Source organism: Haliotis asinina, chromosome 11, assembly GCF_037392515.1.
Source record: "Haliotis asinina isolate JCU_RB_2024 chromosome 11, JCU_Hal_asi_v2, whole genome shotgun sequence".
Classification (NCBI taxonomy): domain Eukaryota; kingdom Metazoa; phylum Mollusca; class Gastropoda; order Lepetellida; family Haliotidae; genus Haliotis; species Haliotis asinina.
In genome coordinates, this window is record NC_090290.1 from 52,012,060 (window position 1) to 52,037,537 (window position 25,478).

The 25,478-nt window shown below is 38.5% G+C and overlaps 1 protein-coding gene across 1 annotated transcript in view; it reads right to left on the reverse strand.

The window, feature by feature from the left end:
- LOC137255660 (integrin alpha-8-like) overlaps positions 1 to 25,478 on the reverse strand; it is a 96,347-nt gene that overhangs the window by 53,780 nt on the left and 17,089 nt on the right. The window lies entirely within an intron of this gene.

The following is a 25,478-nucleotide window of genomic DNA, read 5'->3' on the forward strand; positions in this document are numbered from 1 at the left end:
ATATATGAATATATAAACATACACTTCAGTGTTTTATACTGCAGTGTTAAGGATGGTTGGGCGGCCCAGCAGATGCAGCCAACATGAAGGTTCTATTCTTTGCTTACCCTAACATGTTATATACTTTAAACACAATTTCCTGATTCACTTAATTTCAGAACACATTTTCTTCAAACTAGCACATACAATGCACTATTATGTAGAGTTGTGATGATATATTGATACTTGAGGAATCGTGATATCAAAATCACACGGTACAATATATCTCTAAGAGTCCATGTGTATCGATTAACACCCAACAATATATACTTGCTAAAAGGTCACCAGTTTGTTTTATTCATACATAATATATATAATATTGTGACTGATGAAAACAGCAGGCGAGAGCCATGTTTCAGGTTGCTACAGTCCGTTTGCATCAGAAACGGACAAATGAATTGCAAATGTTATCATTGTACAAAATTGCCACATAAATATAAATAGTACACATGTTTATCATTTGCTAATACCCAACACCTTTCTTATATTTGAACATTCCGGACTCAACCCAAAAAGTTGTTTAAGAAACTATCATCGTTGAAAATGCAAAGTTGCTATCTGTCGCGACGGAGTGAAACCACAGAAACAGAACAGCTACTATCTTGTTGTGCATGGAATACACACGCCTGCTGAAAAATGAAGTTGAAGTTTCTTTTACACAGAAGGATTTCTGGGGTAGTTTTGAGTCCAGACTTTCCCCTATTACATTTCTTGGTTTGCCAGTACCATAACTGTGTCGGTGGCATTAGAGAACTGTGTTACTTCGGGTGTTGCTCCTCACAATAAACAGACAAGTCGAGATACAAGTGTAATACTGTGCTAAGCCAAACTGAACCAAACTGATGCACTCATTCAACAGTATATACTTGTTAATCGAGAATGTAAATGAGATTATTACTATGGATTATTTCAGCAATCTTAGACTCTCTGGATATCATGTAGCTCCACAGCTATGGAATTACATCAACAAATACTTACTGGGTCTCCATGACCTGTAGCAAGGGCAAACGTACATATCTATATTTGGTGGCGAGACTAAAACACAAGTAGCTCTGATTTTTACACACTCAAAATAATTGTGTGATTTCTTGCTCCATACAAGAAAGGTTTTTGAGTCAGGGCTGAACCAGTAACATTTTTACCCTGGATCTTGGTTATCTACAAGGCACTACAGATCAGCTGGCTCCCCCTGTGCAGGAATGAGTATAGTCCAAGCACCTGCCATGCAGGGGAAGTGTTTACTTGGGCTGTAATTCAAGTTAGTGCATCTGTAACTTGACTGGGAGGTAGCTGAATAAACTTCTGTGTTTCATTTCTCCAATGAAAACAAGAATGGTATTTTGTCTAACACTACTCTGAAGTACAGCATGTGGCATTCTTAATGAGCAAGTGATGGAATAAAACACTGGGTGATATTTGTATGACACAACAAATTACTTCTCAAATTATTTACCTAACCAAACTTTTGCTCACTTTTCACAGTGTATAATGTTTTATAAGCACTGCATAAATGTTCAATAACCATAAAATATCACTGTCAAGAGTGAGTGAGTGAGTGAGTGAGTGAGTGAGTGAGTGAGTGAGTGTTGATTATCCACCAGGAGGGCAAACCAGTGGTAGATAGCATCAACATAGAACGAGGGTTTGACAACACAAACTGATCACAGCCCAGTGACAATATCCAAACAGATCCACATTAGTGAAAGCATGGTGACTGTCATAACTGACTAGATGAATACTTGAACATATACATGTATTCACATGAATGACAATGCTACAAGCATGTCGTACCCCATATTTCCTGTACTCATTGCGATGACACAGATCTCTACTTCATCTTCAGATATGGATTCCTTGAACTGACGGAAATCGATAAGTTTCTGACACATCATGTTTAAACCACCTGCTCATGATGATACTGATGGCTGGACTGACACGGAACTAACTCCGGACATTAAGTCACTTCAAAACTGTTGAGAAAGTCCCTAGTATTTGGTGCTGAACTCTCCGCAGCTCGGCACATCAGACTCTTGCTGAAGCCCGGTTTAACCATGGGTCACAACTGGACGTGAAAGGGGTGTATTATTCATAATCGGGGGCTCTGTTTATTTACTTGCAGCTCTTGTTGGAAGGGGCTTCAAACAGAATTACCTCAAATCTTTCATGGTGGAGAGAACCTTGATCACACCCTATCCTTTTGCAGAAATTTGCAGGATATTGTGTTTAATTTGATTCTCAAGTTGATAGCATTACAGAGTGTCTGTCCTTGAACTGTTGAAATAGATTCGTCCTCACACCCAATGGTGGTCTGTCTCACAGTCCTTGAACCACCTTATGTTTGCTACTGACTAGCCCTTCCTACAATACTAATGCTCTAAATGAAGCAAGTCTACATTCGTTCTGAATTTACCATTTGAACAGGGCTCCTTTTCTATTTAAATGGGTTATTTGTTACAATCAAAATTACACATATTCAGCGACTAGTCTAACTCAGCTGAGATTGTCAGCCTTACAGAGTGTCAGAGAGAAAGATTCTGTCAGTCTGATTAATTAATCCTAGATATATTCAATGACATAAAATATTACAAAGTGTCCCTCCCAAAACCATGGAGAAAGATTCTGTTGTTAATCCTAGATAGATTCTATGCCATATAGTATTATATAGCGTCCCTCCTAAAACCTTGGAGAAAGATTTGGTCATTAATCTTAGAGATAATTCTATGGAGTATAGCATTACATAGAGTCTGTTCATATATTTTGAGAAAGATTTTGTCATTAATCTTTGAGAGACTCTATGCCATATGGCATTATAGAGTGCTTAGAAAAAGTCATTCTGTCATTAATCTTATACATGTTTCTATGGAATATTGCATACATAGTGTCTATCCTGACACCTCAGAGGAAGAACGTCTAATCATAGAGAGATTCTTCAAACCCAAATGAGGGAGAAACAGACTGGAAAGTTCTCTATTGATATTTGCCCACCATAGCCTGACGACATGCATAGCCTCCATTGTCACTCAAACTTTGGTGTTACCTGCATAATGTGAAATATTAGGTAATAACTACCAGTAATGATGTCGGAGAATGGTGTAATAAAGACTCATCACATGGGGCATATTGCCTACCCCCAATGGTCGCAGCAGTCCGGTGCTGTTGATGAGAGAGATGAACTAGTAACAAGGGAAAAGCTTTCACCAGGATCAAACACAGAAACCTGACCAAATTAACTACCGTTTGCAGAAACCATCATAATTTACTTCCAGTTATTGAAACATTAAAAGACAATTCTTTGAAATCTGAGGGTAAAAAGCTATGTAATTGGCCAACAGCCTGGCAAAGCATTCTTTAAAGGTCTTTGAAATGTGTTGTGTGATGACAAATAGTTTTAATGAAAATGTCTTCAGCATAAATGAAAATGCTTTTAGGTTGTCAGAAACATAAAAGGAAAAGTAATGAAGACATTCCATGTTTCCATCCAGAAGCTCAGGTGCAGGCATTTGGGAGCAATATCAGAGTGCAGTGAAGGGCATTTAATAACTCACACAAATATGGTACAAATCTTATAACCACACATACTTTTCAACCATCATAGGCAAGCAGCCCTTAGAGCTGCCATTCACAAATGCCCCGGAAGTATAGAGAGAACCTTGAAGGAGGTGCACTTCATTTGTGGATCAGTCCACTGAGAAAATAGGGGTGTTCCTGACTGTGACCCAAATTAAAAACTTCAATGTTGAAATAATGATGGAGTTTTGAATAGTTTGTCTCCCTTGGTAGTTGCTTGATTGGATATTCCAAGAAGAGGACAAAACAAATTTCACAGAAAAGAACGATTACATGTGCTTCTTATGCTTAAAATTTCCAACTGTGTGAGTTAGTGCCACATTCAGAAATATTTCAGTTATATCATGGGATGTCAGATTGATGTGGGAGTATTTCAGTTATATCCTGGTGTGCCAGCTTGATATGGGAGTATTTCAGTTATATCCTGGTGTGCCAGCTTGATATGGGATTATTTCAGTTATATCCTGGTGTGCCAGCTTGATATGGGAGTATTTCAGTTATATCCTGGTGTGCCAGCTTGATATGGGAGTATTTCAGTTATATCCTCGTATGCCAGCTTGATATGGGAGTATTTCAGTTATATCCTGGTGTGTCAGCTTGATATGGGAGTATTTCAGTTATATCCTGGTGTGTCAGCTTGATATGGGAGTATTTCAGTTATATCCTGGTGTGTCAGCTTGATATGGGAGTATTTCAGTTATATCCTGGTGTGTCTCCTTTAACAAAACAATAAGGTCATTGTATTTCACTAAGATATCCTTACTGCAGTAAGGTACTGAGTAAGGTTACCCTCAGTAATGGCTGCTTCATGAAAGGAGTCCCAGGTCTGTACACTGAGGCCTAGTCTCTGAATATATATAATTTTGATATTAACAAATGTACCTGAATCTAAGGAAAGCTAGACTTGCTTCATTTAGGGATGTACTATTGAGCTGAGCAGTAGGGAAACTAGCGTGGTTCAGGGACAGTGAGACAGACTTCCTGGGTCTCAAGCCAACATCATAGGTCACTCAACTCAACTCCCTATGACAAACTGGTGCTTCAGATGACCGAAAAGTTGTGTTGCTTCAGACCACCAGTGTTACCTTTGCCTCATTCTTCAAACTACTTGGACACATCTCAAGTGATAGTGATATGATAGTGGACAACACTTTAAACACTCTCTTATTTCCTCATTTTTATGTCACTGTCCTGTCACAAGCATCTCTTCCTGTTTTGTTATCATAATACCGGGTTTGAATTCTTAGTGTTTCAATTCTTGCCAGCAAATGTATGTTGCAAAATACATTATAATCAGCAACAGTGAAACAAGTATCAGGGAGCCAGCAACATCACAGCCAGAATCTGGCACAAATGAACTAATGGTTGATGGCATGAGCACCATTCAACAGCATAAGGTCATAATGACACAGTTAGACCTAGTTCTGTACCATAAATATTATCTATCATAAGGCACATATTTCAGCACAGATATACAACAGCTAATAACACTTTGTGAAAACATTCCCTTGTCACTTAACATGCAACAAGTGTGAGTTTGTAGCAACAAACTCTGATTATTATAAGGGCTGCACAGGCCATTGACCAGACTGATGTACACATGGACCACAGACACACACTTCACAAGGCTATCTGCTTCCTGAGTCAGGTGATGGGGTATCACAGTTATTATCTCATGTTCATATCTTGCACAATCAAATCTGTAATTTTAAAAATCCCCCCCAATACATATATTGTACCAGCATATGACAACATGACTCATCGTGTAATTACCAGATAAATTTAATATCTCTTCAAGAATTTCATAATACAGGACATGCACGTCAATAATGACTAAAGATAAACTTCAGGATATCCACGGCATGTCAGCCGATGTATATATACATACATACATACATACATACATAGAAGGATGTATTTGTTATCTCTTCCTTGTACCTATGAGAATTTCCAGAGTTGTTGATGTTACAGAAACAGAAATCATTGCTTCTAAGAATATTGACCTACCTATGACCAGATTTCTGTAGGAATATTTGTGACCACTTATTCATGAATGTCTTGAATGAGGAAATTCATCTGAATGCTATTATTAGACCTGGAGACATGCACCAGTTATATCCAAGGGTTTGGGTGACATAGAAACATTCTTCCCCAGTTCACTCAATGATGCTGTGAACTCACTCATAACATTATAATACATGAGCCTTCCAACTCACTCACTCACTTGCTCATCCAGCTCCCCATCCAGCTCATTCACTCACTCACTCACTCGCTTGCTCGCCCACCTGTCCATCCAACTCACTCATTCACTCGCTTGTTTGCTCACTCGCCCACCAGATTATCCAACTCACCCACTCACTCACTCACTCACTCACTCACTCACTCACTCAATGGAGCAGCATGAGCAGCCTTGTCTTCAGAAGACACGGAAGATATTTTTTGAAATCAGTCAAAATGAGGCCCTACATTAGGTTGACTGTCTTTATGTCTAGGAATGCATGGACTATGATCAATATCGCAACTGGCTGTACCCAGAGTTCAATGCCATCTGAATCAGTTTCCTGAAGGAGACTCTGAGTCCTCCACTTGAACATGTTACAGTAATTAGAACACGCACCACCAGGACAGAACACAGGGTTCTCGCCTCATATTTCATACAGGCAATCCTTCCTAAAGGATTATTTCAAGGAAATGAAAACAAAGCAGTTTGTTCCAAACTTAATATTTTTTAACGTGAGTTAGGGTTTTTGTGTTTGGAGAGATCCAAGCATAATGACCACAGTGATTACTACGCTTCCGAAAATAAACATCTGACCTGTGTAAATGATGCTAACAATTCTACATTGCCAGTCTAAAACTGACCTTGACCTTGCTCAATGTAAACTGATGAAGCTGCAACTCACATTGTCAGCATATTGACATATGTCAAACTCTGCAGAACAAACACAAGTGACTGGCACTGACTGGGTATAAAATGTTATAATGCCTGGTTTTCTGGGTGATAAAAAGATAGTGACATTTAAACATCCAGTGGAAGACCCAAAGTTATCTCCCTTCAAACTGCATAAGAGCACAAATCTCTAAACATAAACACTGACAAGAATCACACTATTTTGGAATCTTTGTGGTGACGATGTAATAACTGAATAGGGAGGAAGGCCAAGTGGAGGTTTGTTTGCACTAGTAAAAATAAAAATAAGAAATCTGGATGTAATTAACTTCAAACTGATCATCCCTACTTCTGAGTCAGTGGGCCAGGTGAGTTAGTAACCATTTTATAATAGCAGCCACAAACATGCTGATTATAAAAACACAATATTTTACTCAAGTGAATAAAACATATGTTTTAAATTGAACAAAAAAAAGTGAAAAAAGGGGCATATTTTACACTCTGGATGTGTAAACCACATTACCAGCTGTTCGCCATCTGCCCCTGAGCAGCTGGAAGACATGTGACCCACAACTGACACATGGCAACCAAGTGTGATTGGCTGCCTCCCATCATGCATCAGTGATGCCTACCTGACAATTAAACAATGTGAATGGAGGATAGTCACAGAGAACTCGCCATAGGTGAGGACTGGTTAATCCTCAGGTCTGTAGCACACATAAAGTCTGATCACAGCATGTGAAGCATGCAGATCGAACAGCAGAGCTTGTTCTGTATACACTTACCCAGGTGAAAGCCTTAGTGTCTATGGTGGTCAGGAGATACACCCAATGACTTGTTACATGTTGGTTATCCCTGAACTCTAAAGGACAATTCAAAACCATGGATCAAGGCTCTCCTCTCTCTCTCCTGCAGCACATTGTTCTGCAGGGACATTACAAAGGCTAACAATCCAACAAACCAATGATTATGTTGCTTTTTAAGATGTATAAGTAAATATATACCATTCTAACTATTAGATGAAGCTGAATATCAAGAAACAAACGAAAAATGGAACAGCTAAGCTGAAGGCAGACTGTAGCACTGTAGAGATGTCCCCCAAATTGGTACCTAAACACTGATGCTTCAAACAACATGACAAAGATTGGATATGTTACAAAACATAATAAAACACTCAGATTACACAAAGTGACCCAAAATCCCAGCTAGTGTCTCAATCGACTTTGGTCACTGAAGGGAGTATCTGGACAAAAAATGTTGTGGATGCCCAAAGCTGCAGTTCCACCTCCCATGGCTCTCAGATGATTGTGTCCATCACTTGGACAGCTGTTCTCAGCAGAACTGAACTTCCTAACATCTTTATCTTATCTTATCACATAAAATTTGTACTTTTATCAGACTCCGACTTGAGATTCAAACCCAGACGCTCTGGTCAGACACCTAACAGCCAGTACTTAACATGCTGTACTAGAATCTGTTATAAATATGACATGTGGCTTCATCATATCTTTCGTATTATCTACAAGGGCAAAAAAGTCACAGTTCATATTTCATACGATGCAAAACATCAATTTGTTATGGTGACATGATGTCATGAACAATGCTATGACATGTTTCTTCTATGACGTTGCGTTCTGCATGCCGCAACCTCGGGTAGCCAGCCCATGTTTGAAAGCAGATTTCAGTTTATTTTCCTCAGTTTGACAACTTTGGTAAAATATTATACCCATGCCCATATTATATGTCCGTGACATTCGTGTCTAAATATCGGTATAACCCTTGCTTAATCCATACACATAACCAGGTCTGAACAACAAGTTAACACTTATTAAACAGACTTTTCACACAAAAGAGAAAGAACGATCAGTATTTTGTTACAAGTGAACCAAACCAGTCAATCTCACTTGGCGCCACGTTTCATCAGCAGTCAATCAAACACAAACAGTAAAAAGGTTAACTTAGTGTCAATTACAATCAGTGGTGGATCCATCATCACGGATGTTATAGTGACAGCACTTCTATACCTGATTTGTCCAGAAATTACTGGGTCAGTCCTGATCACCAAAACCAATCTTCTGTAACAAGGATTTACAGGACAGTAATTTCTGGATCTTATACACATAAAAAATGGCAACAGATGAAACAAAATAGGTTAGTGCGACCACAGGGATGCAGAAAACTTCCAACTACTTTTTTTTTTAATGTTGATCAAGTAACAGTAAGTTATCACTGAATCCGCTACAAGACGGGTTATGATATCATTTGCAGTTTAATTACTGTGGTGACCATGATACACAATACAAACACAGTAACTGATTTTCCACAATATTATAATATTAGCATAATAATAATATGTAAGAGTCTGAGATCCCCATTGCGTAGTCCACAACCCTTGAAAATTTAGAGCATGAGGCCCAGGGACCCTCAAATACAGGACTCAAGGTAAATTTCTGCTGTAGGCATCGATCTACAGACACCCACTATTTCAAGCACATTACATCAGTTCCTCAACAGTCACTAAACCCATTGCCATTGTAATGACAAACTGATGCAGTAATTCTGACAATATCATGAAAACAGCAAATGAACTCACACAAATTCTACAGTAGGCCTCAAAAAATTCATTAAAAGATTTTCGTCCACTCTTTTAAAAAATTGTATCATTTATTTCCTGCAATTATTTACTTTAAGTCAAGGGCACATTACCAGTTACTGGATGAATGCATACAAAACATGATTGTTTGGTTCCTCTATGTTTACAGTGTACATCATGAAGAAAAATCAAAGGAAATTATCTTCTAGACATTTTTTCTTGACTATTATTTATATCTATTTAAAACATATCTTATTAACATTTCATCTGGATTGGACCAAAGCATGTCTTGTTGACTGGACCAAGTCCAGAAATATTTCATACATATAATCACATTAAATGTACCTGCAAATGTACCAGAAGATAAGGAGAAAATATTTCATGATCAAAATCAATCACGTCTTCAAGTAAAGGAATCTGTGGCTTGCAATAATACAACTGTAGACTGCTCATGCATTTTGTCAATACCTTGTTAATATCTAACACAAACTGTAAAAAGTTTTCAGCACTTGTTGAAACTTCAGCACTTCAGAACAGAATTCAGAATTTAAAGGTCATCCATCAAAAGGATGAAAGGAATATTTTCTCACCTATCTGTATCTGGGAACAATAGAAATGGTGATTAGCCAAACAAGTGACAACATACATAACAAAGACATAACATTTCACTGTTCAGGAATACTTGTAGTGCCGTCCTTTGAACATGACATGTTATTTAGAAAGTCTTATACAGTAAACTATGATTACAATGAATATGAATCTGTATTGATACATTGCATCATCCGATCTGTATCGATACATTGCATCATCTGATCTGTATCGATACATCAGATCATCCGGTCTGTATTGATACATCGCATCATCTGATCTGTATCGAAACATCGCATCATCCGATTTGTATCGATACATCGCATCATCTGATCTGTATTGATACATCATATCATCCGATTTGTATCGATACATCGCATCATCTGATCTGTATCGATACATCATATCATCCGATCTGTATCGCTACAACGCATCATCCGATCTGTATCGATACATCACATCATCCGATCTGTATCGATACATCACATCATCTGAATAAAGAAGTTGTTCATCCATAACGCTTATCCTTATCTGATTCACTAACTTATAAACATGCCACTCAAAGAAGGAACATAATTACAACAATCTGATGGACATACAGTGATGCCAATTGCTCTACATATTTGTCAAATGTCTTAATGAACTAAATATCAGAGTAATGTTAGTAGTCCCTGTATATTCATTAGAAGCCCAGCATGCTGTGATTAGAACCATAACCGGTCATGAGGACAACAGTATATCACTTACCTGGACACAAAACAAGAATTTTAATCACTGCATAATGACTGGCATAGAGTGAGTGAGTCAGTATTGATCTATGATGTCTTTAGCAGCATTCAAGAAATGTCATGCTACATTAAAGGTTCAAGTTATGTTGCTGCAGATACCTTGGTCTAGCGTTCCCTAACCCATACTGCCCCTTTATCCTGACACCCAGTGATCATAAACAAGTCTGGTTGAAGTATGGGAGTCACGTAGCTATGGTGGCATTTAGACTGCTGGGTGTAGAAGTCCCATAACCGCAGAGCAGAGAATATGAAGGAAATACTTGTGGCTAGATGAACTACATCTGATAAACCCAGGACCAGACATGATAAAGTTAATCCTGCTATCTGAGATGTAGAAAAAGCCATAAACCATCACACTGGCAGCTTCCAGGTCTGGTAGATTATTGCCAGGATGATCCTAGAAGATAAGAGGTATTCCCATCTGCTACTGTAGCAGTTGCTTACAGAGCATGTCTGCTTTGAGGGTTCATGGAAGCTTGACGATACTGAAATCTTGTTATCATGAACAGAAAACCAAATGCCTTTGTGGTCTTATAAAACTAGAGATTCTGTAACTGAAAACATGCACCAAGTTAGAATGTTGTTGAATCCTGTACAGTCTGACATACAACAGACCCTACCCTGATACAATTTACGTGGAAAGTTTGGAGCAGATGCCAACTTTGAGTTTACTTCATTACATGCGTGTTCATCGTTTCATCAATTTTATGAGAATGATTTGATCCCGATGAAGAGGAGTTATCACACAGAAATATAAAAAAGAGTTTCATGAAAGGGAGTCAAAATGGTAATCAATAGATTTTAATCATTGTTAAAAGTGTCCTTGACCTTTCTATCTCCTCAGAATTACAATGTCAACACATTTCCTATTTTGTCTGGTAGCACTGATGTCATAACTGATACAGTCTAACTGGCATATTTTTTTTGCAGAATTGTACTATTAAAACCCCAAATGTTTTATGCAATATTTAGATATTAGAAACATAAACTGACAGCAAAAGAAGATATTTTCATATCATTATGTTGTAAGGTGCAGTATATAATGATGCATTAAAAATTGTCCAACCAAAATGTTTCAAATCACAAAGCCATCCCAGGATCCCCTCTACCATGTCAATATTAGACTGACCAGACGTGTCAAACCAGTTGACTGAACACTTTCCTGTGGTGTGTAGGAAGGACCAGCTACAGTACAGGACGATCAAAGCTGGGAGAACATATCATCCAGGAGACCTGGTTTTAAATGTCTGAACAGCCGTCAGGGAAGCAGCCGATATACTTAGAGAGCAGACAACAAAACCAGGAGAAAAAACAGTGTAGATGATGGCCGGCTCTGATTCCCATCACATGATAACATGATCAAAACAAAAAACATTTAAACAACAGATGTGTCCATGATATTCCTTATTCTGGTGACATGTGAAGATGTGGGGTAGAATAGGTCTTCTGCTTCCCATGTTTGCTACAAAAGGTGACTATGCTTGCTGTAAGAGGCGACTGATGGGATGAGGTGGTCAGGCTTGCTGACCTGGTTGACATGTGTCATCAGTTAACAGCTGTGCAGATCGATGCTGATGCTTTTGACCACTGGATTGTCTGGTCCAGACTCAATTATTTACAGACAGCCGGGATATACCTTGATTATTGCTGAGTGCGACGTAAAATTAAACTCACTCATGCACTCATTCCTTATTCTAGTTTCAGTTTACAGATGTGGACATTCTCAAAGGTGTCATGAGATCAGTTCAATCTTGCAATACATGTACAGGTTTTCATGATCAACAGAATGAAAATTCAAAACTTCTGCTCTCTATGTTGATGTAAGGTTCATGTCCCTGAAAGGATTTGTGTAAAACCAACAAACTGCAAACAAAGATTTCAATATCTTTCCCAATCTTAAATTAATATTTCTGGAAGGCTCAAGAGACTTTTGCTCAGAATACCAAGATCAACATCAAGGCACTGTCATTGACTGATCTGTGTAGTTACTGGCCATACTTCTTACATATTCATAGACTGGTCAAACAAGTCGTGCCAGGAGACCTGCTGCCACCTACTGCCACACAACCAATCATCACTTAGTATATTCACTATGTGGCAACAGTTCCACAGACTTATCTTTTGCTGGGGAATATTGTTTCGTATTCCCAGGTGTAGAGTCCATTAACTGAAAAGCTGATATCTCAACTTGCTGAAAGACATTAAGACCAATAGAACGAGCTCAGAGACAGCTAATTCACATCAAAGAAAACTCAGGAAGCTGTTCACTGAGAAATCTAATTATAAAGTCATTAAGTTTTTCAGAATTGAAATAAAAATATTAACTTAATAGCACAATCATAGACTGAAAATGTTTTAATTGATAAAGATATTCTTTACTGTTATATTATCCAACTGAAAATATATTTGTTTCTTGCTTCCTTGAAATGTTAGCCTACTGGCAGACAAACCTTTGCTGAAGTATCCAAGGTTCTCACATACTGAGCTAAGAGGTAATTGGGAAAACCAGTAGGTTAAGTATCCGTTGGTCACATGAAGGATCCAGGTTCAATTCCAAACAAGGGGACAATATGTGAAGAGCATTTCTGGCATCCCCTGCCATGATACTGCAGGAGTAAAAGCAGTGTAACACCATACCCACTCTCTCACCTAGCATGCTGACAATGCTGATAAAGGCATGGACTACTAGTGGAGCTAACTGGAACACCAGTCAAATGGGTGTTCCAGGCCTTCCTCCCATTTCAAACACACCATTTCTGTTAGTCTGTTTCACTGTTCATGGTATTTTCCTTCCACCTTGCAATGCTAAAGCCCTAAATAAAGCAAGCCTAGATATTCTCAGGATTAGAACCTCCTAACTCACATACGGTTCCTCTTTCATTTAATGGACATGTTTTTATCAAAACTGGAAACATTCAGAGACTAATTTTGTTTACATTTCTCTCTGTGAGACCTTTCGAGTGTAATTTGGTGTTTTCGCATATATTTCTAAAGTCTCATTTGTCTGACTTCCATTTTTGTGGAAGTCGTGGTGGCTGAGAGGGTTAGGCAGCTCACTTTGTGTGCTGGTGATCAGGTGCCTGACTCTGAGGGTGTGGGTTCAAATCTCAGATAGGACTCAACATAAGAAAAGTACTAGAATCTGTTCTTTAATGCGAAAGTGTAATCCCACATATAACATATGTTGCAAGTACGTTGACAAAACTGCATTGGTTTTACTCAAATATTTGAAAACCACACACACTCAACATACACGCAATAAGAAAAACTATACCAGTACTCAGTGCTGAGACTCTCCCGACATGATGCCTGGAATATATCCTTAATTCCCTTGGACAATTTCAACAGAGATAATTTGTAAATGACATAAGTCAGGCACCATTACACACATCTGTATTGATCTCATTGTCCTAGAATCAATAATTTCTCCATTAAGGATAAAGCAACAAAACGTTTATGTAATTCAAAAATGATATTAATTCAGAAATACACCAAGAACTTGTCAGGGTAGAAAATTTGAATAATCCAAACAACCTATCCAGCAAAATGAAAGGAAAGTTTGATCCAATTCATTAGGCACTGAAAGCAAGAAGATCTGGCCAATTATAAGACACATGTGCTGGCATCGTAATGCAACAACATCAAAAACTGGCACAACATTAGTGATAGCAACTCTCAGTGTTGGCATGGTGGACAGACAACAAAAAGGGCTGATACATTTTATGACTGATGTTATTGTAAGTGTTTTCAACTTTATTTGCAATGTGGATCAAAGAATATATATAATTCATTTACTATAAATATTATTTTCAATGATCCATTTATTTACTGTATATATTATCAAATATGATTACCTGACAAAGGAGCAAGAATTATCTCTGAAACATTATATGAAGAATAGAAAACATTATCCATAAAATGTGTCACATATTCACGTTCATCCATTTTCTAAATGCCTTGCAAGAACAAGGCAAACAACAGTGGATGCTATATAGTGTTGTAGTGATGCATCAAACTATCAACAGATTACAATTGTTGAATGTCTGATAGCAATTAATCAATGGTAGAAACGAAAAACGATACAATAGTATGTGTGACTTTTGCTAGTTTAGCAGTTGCCAGTGTTTGAAATTTACTGGCTTAACTTGTAGCAAGTGCTTGCTACCTGGTTTAGAAATAGGTAGCAAAATCCCTTATTTGGTAGCAGCATTCTTTCGTAAATTAATCCCTCCCTCCCAATCCAAATACTGTCTTTAGCCATATGGAACTGTATTAGGTCTCCTGACCCTCTCTCCAGTCACAAACCACCTGTTCACTATTGGTTTATAGGATCAATTTCTCTAAAAATCTGTGGGTCTGCAAGTTTGAATTTCATCAAATCTTCAAGTGTATCTGTCTGCAGTCTACACTGCCAGTCAAGTGGAGATCTATCCTTTGGAAATGACGGCTAATTGATGAATGTAAGTGGTTTCACCAAAAAATACCAGGTAGCAAGTTGTGTTTTCCTTTCAGGATTTTTAATAGCAATTTTCCTACATCAAAGCATTAATTTTGAACCCTGTAACTGACCTCCATTGAAAATACAGAAATAAAAGTACCAAATGCATCCTCTTTGACTTAAGTTATCTTTCCCTGGTACCTATTAAACAAACATAACTGTAATCACAGCATTCAACACAGAGTTTTAAATTATGAATAACGAAAACCTTATGTTTTAACTGTTGACCTCAAATGATACAATTCAAGGAGAACAGTGCTAATGCAATAGTATTGTAATAGTTGCTGACAATAGACTGTCACTATCCCAATAGTTGCTGACAATAGACTGTCACTATCCCAATAGTTGCTGACAATAGACTGTCACTATCCCAATAGTTACTCACAATAGACTGTCACTATCCCAATAGTTGCTCACATTAGACTGTCACTATCCCAATAGTTGTTTCCCCCTAGTCACATATATACATTGTTTCAATGTTTTTAATTGACTGCAGGTCTTTGAGGTTTGATACTTCAATTTGAAGCCAACAAGTGTGATGAGAACATACTATAATTAGAATGAACCTGGGATTCAAACCCATCATCAGAGGAGTCAGGTTATCAGACAGTTCTGGACCATCTGGGTCACCTCGACCTGGTAATAGAGACTTGAGTAAATGCTGTCCAGCTTCACCAGACTGAGCATCCCCTCTCCTCTGCAAACAAAAGGGTCCAACTAAATGAAGTGTATCTCTTTCTTGTGTCATCCTCAACAAATTCTTGGACATGACAACAATGTTATCATTCAACCACTAAATATATCAGAGGTATGATACAAGCTTTATCAGATACCAGCGATATGGGAGCCTTATCATACACTACTAACCAAACAACTGCTAATTAGACAGAACAACATCAGAGCCCCTGGTGGACCTTAAAGTGCATTTGGGCATAACCCTGATTGTACTATCAGAGGCAGTAGCTGATTAACACCAGACTCCCTCTCTTCAAACTGTCCTAACTTAATTACTCCTGGCCATAGCTGCGGCAGGCATTTGTTTGTACATGCATTTACTGGTCACTGGCATGTCTTTAATAGAGGTCATGGCAACTAAAGTAAATTTAACTTGTTGGATTGTTGTTGTATAGGTTTTCAGTCAGTGCCTTCAAATGGCCAAACATTTGCAGTGGTCATTTCTTTGAGAGATCATAAGTGATGATAATTCTTGCTATGTTTTCAATGAATGTCTCCACCAGATAACTTTGGGTTGACCTTTATACCGAGATTTACAGTATTTGTCCATATTACTGATCATGATGAAGGTAGATGTGATCAGAAGATGGAATAAAGCCACCAAGGCATTCGGTGTATGGATGGGTTGCATACTGTTTCCATAGGTTCCAGATACAAATTATACAACACTACATGGAGTTCCTCGTTGATAATTTCAAACATTAACAGTCATTTATGTCATCTGACTGTTCCCAGAAATTTCAACTCCCGGCAGATGCTGCTAAAATCCTTTGAAGATTTATCTGCCCATTGTGTGAGTTATGTCCCCTGATGGTCACTGTTCTCTGAGCGGTATAATCCGGTCCCCTAACAAGCATTAATTGTCTCCAAGCTCACAGATGCTAATTAACTCAGGTAATTAATGTGTCTGTCACAGCAGGTGGAACCTATAAACAAGATATGTGTACGTCCATGAGAACAGGTGACAAACCTGCAACAGCATCCCAAATCTTAATGTAACACGTGTCGTTTCACTCACAGACATTATAAGGATGTATTCAGATTGCAAGAAACTATACTGAGAGATGTTATGCAATGACGCCATAGGATAAAATATTATTCTGACACAATATTATGAACAATTATTTTGACACAATACTGTGAAAAAATATTCTCACATAATACTGTGAAATAATTATTCAAAATACAATACTGTTGAATATTAATGTGAAACAACATATGCTTATGATTCAATACCATAGTATATGATTTTGAAAGAAAGCTACAACATATCACAATGACACAAGACTGTGAACAACTATCATGACACAAAACTATGAAACAAATTAACTATGGGTGGTGCCTACTGTCGCATATCCAAAATGTCCAGTAATGCTGAAATAACAAAAATAAAACTGAAATACATTTAGATGCACATTAGTCAAAAATCTTTACAATCAAACCATTAGGTGATCTCAGAAGTTCAATTTCACGTGGAAACCACATCATCTGATAGAGTAGTTTAAACCAATAAAACTTCAGCCTTCATACAGTTTGATAGATCTGTGTATGAAAGGTTAAAATGTGTTCCTTTGATAACGTTCATGACCAAAAATAGCTTCAAACTTTTGTGGAATTTAACTTCTTCTTATCTTACTCTTGCTGGGAACCATCCTGGTAAAATCAACATCAGTAGGAAGTTTCAGTTTTCATCACAATGAAATATTTGTAACAAGGAAAATTGAATCATCACTTCTAGTTAAACTAGCATGTCCGGTCTGGTAAAGCTATGCTGCAGTTCAGGACAATTACAGAAATATACAGTTCATATCTACATTCTAAACATCTTGTTAGGTCATTAGGCAGATTTATCTGCCTTCAGCATGTGCAGCCTTAACAGTGTATCACGTGATCAACATGTCATAAGACATATATGAACCAGATATGGGAACCATGTCACAGTTGCTCTGGCACTGACATGGGTGGTACATTCTTCATGAATGAGTGTTTTACACTGTATCAGCATTACTTCTGCCATATAACAACACGACTAATTAGACACACACACACTAGTCCATTTTAATAGCAAAGTTTAAAGGAATTTCCTAAAGCAGATATTTCTTCATTATTGTATTATTTACAATTAGAAAAAGCCATAACATCAAATTTATGACGAGGCAATTTGTAACACATGTGAATATCTTCAGGAAAGAAAGACAACAGTGTTATATATTAATGGTGAGAGGTGCTAAACGGTACAACAATCATTAGACACGGGCCAAACAACAGTTTTTCATGAAATTTGCAAGAATATTACTGAGTCTGTCGTATTACAATGTTCCATAAAACATACTCACTCACTCACTCACTCACTCACTCACTCACTCATTTTTCATAGACAATTATAAAATATAAAACATTAATGTTCAAAATGTAACTCAGTTTATGCAATAATATCACAAAAATAGGTATCATGACACATATCGTATTGTGACATTGGTCTCGTGGTATGTATCAAACTGTACATGTGACGTGTCTCATGATACATATCATATTGTGACATGGTATCATTATACGTATCGAATTGTGACATGGGTGTCATGAAATGCATGAAACTGATATGGGTGTGACGATACGTATTGAAATGTGACATGGGTGTGACGATACGTATTGAAATGTGACATGGGTGTCACGATGCATATCAAACTGTGACATGGGTGTCATGATGCATATCAAACTGTGACATGGGTGTCATGATGCATATCAAACTGTGGCATGGGTGTCACGATGCATATCAAACTGTGGCATGGGTGTCATGATACGTATCAAACTGTGACATGGGTGTCACGATGCATATCAAACTGTGGCATGGGTGTCACGATGCATATCAAACTGTGACATGGGTGTCATGATATGCATCGATTCATGAAACTTATGCATCATAACATAGTTATTGACAATAAAGATATTACAGTTCGTTTTAGTTATAGTCTATATTAATAAATTTTGTGTGAAGGTATTCTGAGATATTTCAGTCTCTATTTGACTGGCTTTCATGCTACTCCTTTGTTATTTTGTAGCTGAAAGTCAGGAAATGTGGCACTTCTCTTCCTGTGTTGCAGTGACAATGCAGATATCCTGCAGATATGGTGCTGGTCTTGTAGCAGCATAGGAAAGTTTCGCATGAGCCTCTCACAAACAGATTTCAGGGACCATCTCAAAGATAATAAATCTCCATTATTATCCACCCTATTCTATTCATTAGTTTGAGATGTCCTAACATGAGCCTCCATCTCTGGGTTGTAACTGGTACATCTGACCTTGAGGCCATTTTTGCTTGTTAAAAAGATTTTCTTTGCCAAAACTTTCTTGTCAAAAGATGAAATTTGCAAATGATTATGTAAAGAATCCTCAGATAGTGAAAAAAGGAATGAAGCTGTAGGTTTAATTAAGAAGCAGTAAATGATTAACTTTGTTTCAGAAATTTGACTTTAGAAACAAACGACATATTTGTCATACAAATACCACAGGTGCAAAAACAGAAGCAAACAGGTTTGGGAAGAGGTGAAAAAGACTGATAAAATTGTAATTATATTCTACAATTGTTCAATTTTTGATAGCATAAATGCAATTTCAGACACCAAACATTCTTGTTTGACAACAAGCAGACCATAATGTCAGTGAGGAAGCTGGGTTTAGCACCACTTTTGATCAGTATTCTAGCTATACCCTACGGTGACACAGTATCTCACCTTATTGTGACCTGTAAGAGTACTGTCTTCCTACAACTATTTCTATATATGGAAACACCTTCAAAACAGGAAATTGACCACTAAATTCAAACCACAAGACCATGAACAATCTACTCCAACACTGAACCTGATCTGACCAAACTACTTCCTCTGATCTGACCAATCTAAGTCCTCTGATCTGATAATTCAGCTGCCACAATGGCCACCTGGCTGAGAAGGTAACTGACATTGCTGCTAGACTACCTCACAGCTGTACAGCCTTCGACAGCCGCAGACCATCTGTCCATCATGGCCTGGGCAGCCAAATGGGCGATCTTCCTGACCAATACCAATTCCTTCAGGTTCAGTCAACAGTTGTCTTACAACATTACTGCCTGTTGCACAGCAACAAGAATGAATCCTACAAAGGAATATTCCTCTTTTAACTGATTGAAATCCCTGAGTATTCTAGCATAATATTGTTGCATGTTGCATCACAAGGACAGATCAGTTCTATTTGGTCGAATGGTTAACCAAATTGAGCAGAATCGCACACCTGACACTTGGAAGTATGAACATAGGTTTGATGTTTAATACAATAGGGGGTTGATCCGCTACATCCTGATATCAAATTTTCAAGAACAGACTCATGGTGGCAAAAATATTATTGACTACATCCTGTTCGTCTACTCTCACAACCATCTTTGATGTTATTTCGGGATGCTATGGTTTGGATGCTGTGACTGCAGTTTTGTGTGTTCGGCGAACTTTCTCGGGTGCTGTTGTTGCTGAAACGCAAGTTTTGTTTCCATTTCAGACGATTTTTTTTCTGTTATAGGGGGTTGTTTCAGTTTTAGAGGATATTTTGACAGTTTTTGGTGATTTTTGTTCAGTTTGGGTGTATATGAGTTCAGTTTTGATGATTTGTTTACCGTTTGTGTGGTAGGCCTGATATCTTACCCCTTCTCAACCCTAGCAGCCTATACTCCTCCCCTTCTCAACCCTTGCAGCCTATACTCCTCCCCTTCTCAACCCTTGCAGCCTATACTCCTCCCCTTCTCAACCCTTGCAGCCTATACTCCTCCCCTTCTCAACCCTTGCAGCCTATACTCCTCCCCTTCTCAACCCTTGCAGCCTATACTCCTCCCCTTCTCAACCCTTGCAGCCTATACTCCTCCCCTTCTCAACCCTTGCAGCCTATACTCCTCCCCTTCTCAACCCTTGCAGCCTATACTCCTCCCCTTCTCAACCCTTGCAGCCTATACTCCTCCCCTTCTCAACCCTAGCAGCCTATACTCCTCCCCTTCTCAACCCTAGCAGCCTATACTCCTCCCCTTCTCAACCCTTGCAGCCTATACTCCTCCCCTTCTCAACCCTAGCAGCCTATACTCCTCCCCTTCTCAACCCTTGCAGCCTATATTGCTCCCCTTCTCAACCCTTGCAGCCTATATTGCTCCCCTTCTCAACCCTTGCAGCCTATACTCCTCCCCTTCTCAACCCTTGCAGCCTATACTCCTCCCCTTCTCAACCCTAGCAGCCTATACTCCTCCCCTTCTCAACCCTTGCAGCCTATACTCCTCCCCTTCTCAACCCTTGCAGCCTATACTCCTCCCCTTCTCAACCCTTGCAGCCTATACTCCTCCCCTTCTCAACCCTAGCAGCCTATACTCCTCCCCTTCTCAACCCTAGCAGCCTATGCCAATTCTTCCAATTCTTAACTAGCCCTAGCATCCTTATGCTCTTCTGATTCTCAACTAGCCCTAGCAGCCTTATGCTCTTCCACTTCTCAGCTAACCCTAGCAGCCAATACTCATCTTCCTTGTCCACCCTAGCCCCCTCAAACCCAATTTTGATTTAAAATTAGACACTTGTGGGTCCCTTGCACACTAGCAGAACAATGACATTTATTTTACCTCAAAATATATTTCAGTGACTTCGAGTTATCACAAATCCACAATTCACTCCCAACTATCTAAATCATTGAGCAAATACACAAGTCCCCTCTCTCTCTCTCACAGTTTATGCTCCTTGCTTCTCCTGGGCACCTTCGCATCAGAGACTGGCCCTGCAATCAATCTCTCCCCAATAAGCCACCAGGTGACCCATCCTACACCTCTATTGCCCCTCTGTTGCCCCCTGAAAATGCCCTGATGTTGTATACAAGGTCTCAAGGGAGGTAATTCAAGATCAAGATAGCGGCTGTTCCAAACATTTCTAAATGACTCCATGCTGACCTTGATTGCTGACCTTGATTTGTCATGATCACTTTACATCCAGAAGGATGGGATCACATTAACTGATTGAGCCCCTCCATAGACCTTGTGACTGACCCCTGCCATGCAGCTCCAACAGGGATCCAAAACCAGATTACCGGAGACCCATGTGTTACTCATTAAGAGATTAAACACAACAGTAAAACTGCAATTCAGCATATTACATGATCAGTGTAGAATGTAAAATATCAATGAAATAACAATATCTCTCTCTAATTAGTCTCAGTCAGGGCATAAATGATACAATGTAAAAATTTGAAACACTTCTGTAGATATACTATGTTTACCAATACAGACATTTTGTGCAGATTAATTTCTCTGTTTTATCTTCTGATCACTGGAGACAAAATCTAGATGATGACTTTCTGATAAATCTTCTATCCCACTCCCCTACAATATAATATGTTGACAAGAGAATATTTTTGCAAAACTTTCATGAAATTTCTTCATGAATCAAATCAATATATTCAACTTTGACCATAGGTAAGAAATAAAATCTGTTATTTTACTGTTTTATGGGTATACACCCTTCTATAACATTTGATTTGGGAAGTTACACAACTTCACCAAATATAAGTGTGAAAACAATACAAATATCTCTCTTACCTACCTAGATAAGGTTAGAAGTTTGTACCAACCTATACTGGACAAACAAAGTTGGGGATATTGGAATTGCCTTGATAGATGCGTCAAGAATTTGCAGGATCATTTTTCATAATTTCAAAATTCATATATATCCCTAACTATTTTTGTTCAGTATATATTCAAGAGGGAACTGAATGTAACCCTTTTTGGAGCTTGGTGTCAAGTAAATAAGACAAGGATTGGTTGCCTCCAAGTATGTATCGTATTGTCTTGTAGTGGGAGAGTGGGCTTGTTAAACTGTGGTGTGGTATGTCAGCAGACAAGCACTATAAGCCAGATGAAGTCCACACTAAGCTGCCATGTTTGTGTTTATGTGCCTCACAATATCAGTCAATAATCTCCAAAGTGATGTTATACACCATATCACCACACTTGTGCTGTAAAAGAGGGTTTCTAAAAACAGGACATGACAACCATTAAACTTCATTTACATGTTTATCACATGATGTTACAGCTATTCTTCATATCATGACATTTCTAGTCTCAGGGGGTGAATGTGTTCTCAGCCAGACAGAAGCCATGGCTAAATACAGGAAGTGCCATTCTGTGGCTTGTGATACACTGTGCCAGATAACTTTGATATATCCTTCAGATGATTTTCTGGATGTCAACACTAAGATAATGAAATTTAAACTAGTCTGAATCAGTGCCAAGTACACCTACTCAGATATATCCTGAAGATACACATGGGATCAAACCATGGGCACTTATCTAGTTACACCCAGGTTACAAATGTACACCTATCTAGTTACACCCAGGTTACACACACACACCCATCTAGTGACGCCCAGTTTACACATGCACATCCATCTAGGTACACCCAGGTTACACAGGTACACCCATCTGGTTACACCCATCTGGTTACACCCAGGTTATACATGCACACCAATCAAATTACCTCCAGGTGACACATGGACATCTATCAAGCTACACCCAGGGTATACTCTGATCCAACACATATGCAGGGATACACAGAACATTCCTGTGGGCACAACTCATGCCAACATCATACACACAGGATATACATTGATCTTACATATATCCATGGATATACAGTATATTCCACACAGGACATATATCCTGACCAGTAGTATATACAGTTTATAATCTGGATGTAACATATGTGTGTTATATCCTGGCTTCCACAGTGCACTGGTCCCCCTCCCCCTCCCTCCTTCCTGTGTGCTGCCACATGCTGTCAAGTATTTAGCTACAAATATAGCCACACTTCCCTCAAACTTAGGTCCAGGCTTACACAGCTGAAGCCATGTGCTTGTACCACCAACACATGCCCTCACAGACTCCTTTCCACCACAGTATTTACATGTTCACCAGTCAGTGTTAAAGACTCAATACTCTCGTTCGGCCAACAAATATCGCACACTAAATTTATTGGAATGATGAAACTGTTGCAGAAAGAAATCTACCTTTTTTAACATCTAACTTTAATTATGTAACATTCCATTTGCCCAATGTATTTATGACAATTATGCATTAGCCCCATGGTGCTACAGTAGTATCAATGAATCGGTCTGACCTTGATTAAGTCGGATCTGGTTCAACTGCATTCCGAAGACCCAGTGGTCGTGATTACACACTGCAGTTCTAAGAACTGACCTTTCAGTGTTATTTACAACAACTGGGTTTTATTTGACATTACCTACTTGTCAAGAATGCACTAAAGAGAGGGCTACATATTGCCATGGTTACCAGTTCTGGTTCCCTTCGGACTTGAGTTCTTCTGCCGTCAGCAGGGTGTAACGATATCTGATACCTGGTCTAGGAATAGTAGTAGAAGCCATCTTAGTATACTGGTCATATAACACCACTGCCAGAACTGTAAACTTACAGTGAGATGCCACACAGGCATACATGCACAGTCACTCTCAACATACTCTCACAACATGCACTCAGAGAGAGAGAATCAGAGAATCACCCACCCAAACCTATCTACCTACCTCCCCATACCCACCTACATACCTGCCAACTTCACTACCTACCTATCTACCTGAAGGATGAGGTCTATTTCATGGATATGCAACTACTTTATTTTGGAAGATGGAAGTCAGTAGAAGATGTATGGATTCTACTGGCTTCCATCTACCTACCTAAACCTCTTCTAATGTATAAACTACACATTTTCACCTCATCCTTCCTCTATCGGTCAAACAGCTCATGTATATATACCGCCCCCAAATTAATTCCGATGTATCACTTGCTTGACAACGACATTTGAATCTATGTGAAGATGTTACTTATGCAGAATAAAGACGTTGTGCATCCAAAAAACACCTGATCCTTCATCTACCCATCATTTAGATTGCCAGTCAATGAAGACATACCTATCTACCTATTTACCACACACGACATGTTTTTCTCTTCCTGATACTTATAACCCAGTTATGAAAGATGCAGTACAAACACAGCCATGAGCAAAAAAGATCTGGCTAAAACTGCAACTAGCTCTTAAACAAACAAAATAAACAAAATAAATATTTTGAAAGTATAGAACATTTATCATATTCAAAAATTGATGGGTGAAGTTTTAAAAAAAATGCACATATTTGTTCAACATATTTCAGAAAAAAAAATATTTGAAATGTCAAAGTTGTAAAAAGGCTCTCTAAACACTGCATGCAGTTGAGGTGATTTGCCATGAGCCTGGTGTATATGTCAAAGGTACATACACAGGGAAGGTAATAGGCCATAGGGACACGATAGCAGCACCCAGATGGGGACACATTATTATATACAGTTGTTTGGGAGGAAAGTATTAACACATCGCTTCACATGTTCCAGCTCTCCTACTCTAAACTGATAGATATTGTTCTTCCTTGTGCCTTTATATATACTGATATACAGTGTTATACCTTGTGTCTGATACTTTCATACACTGTTACACCATGTGTCTTATATATACTGATATACAGCATTATACCTTGTCACTGATATTTTCATACACTGTTACACCATGTGTCTTATATATACTGATATACAGTGTTATACCTTGTCTCTGATACTTTCATACACTGTTACACCATGTGTCTCATATATACTTATTTTCATTGCTATATATATTAGGTGTTTCTAATGTACAGGTGGACAGTTTTATAGAATGTGTCTCTTATATATTGATATACCTTGTTCTATCA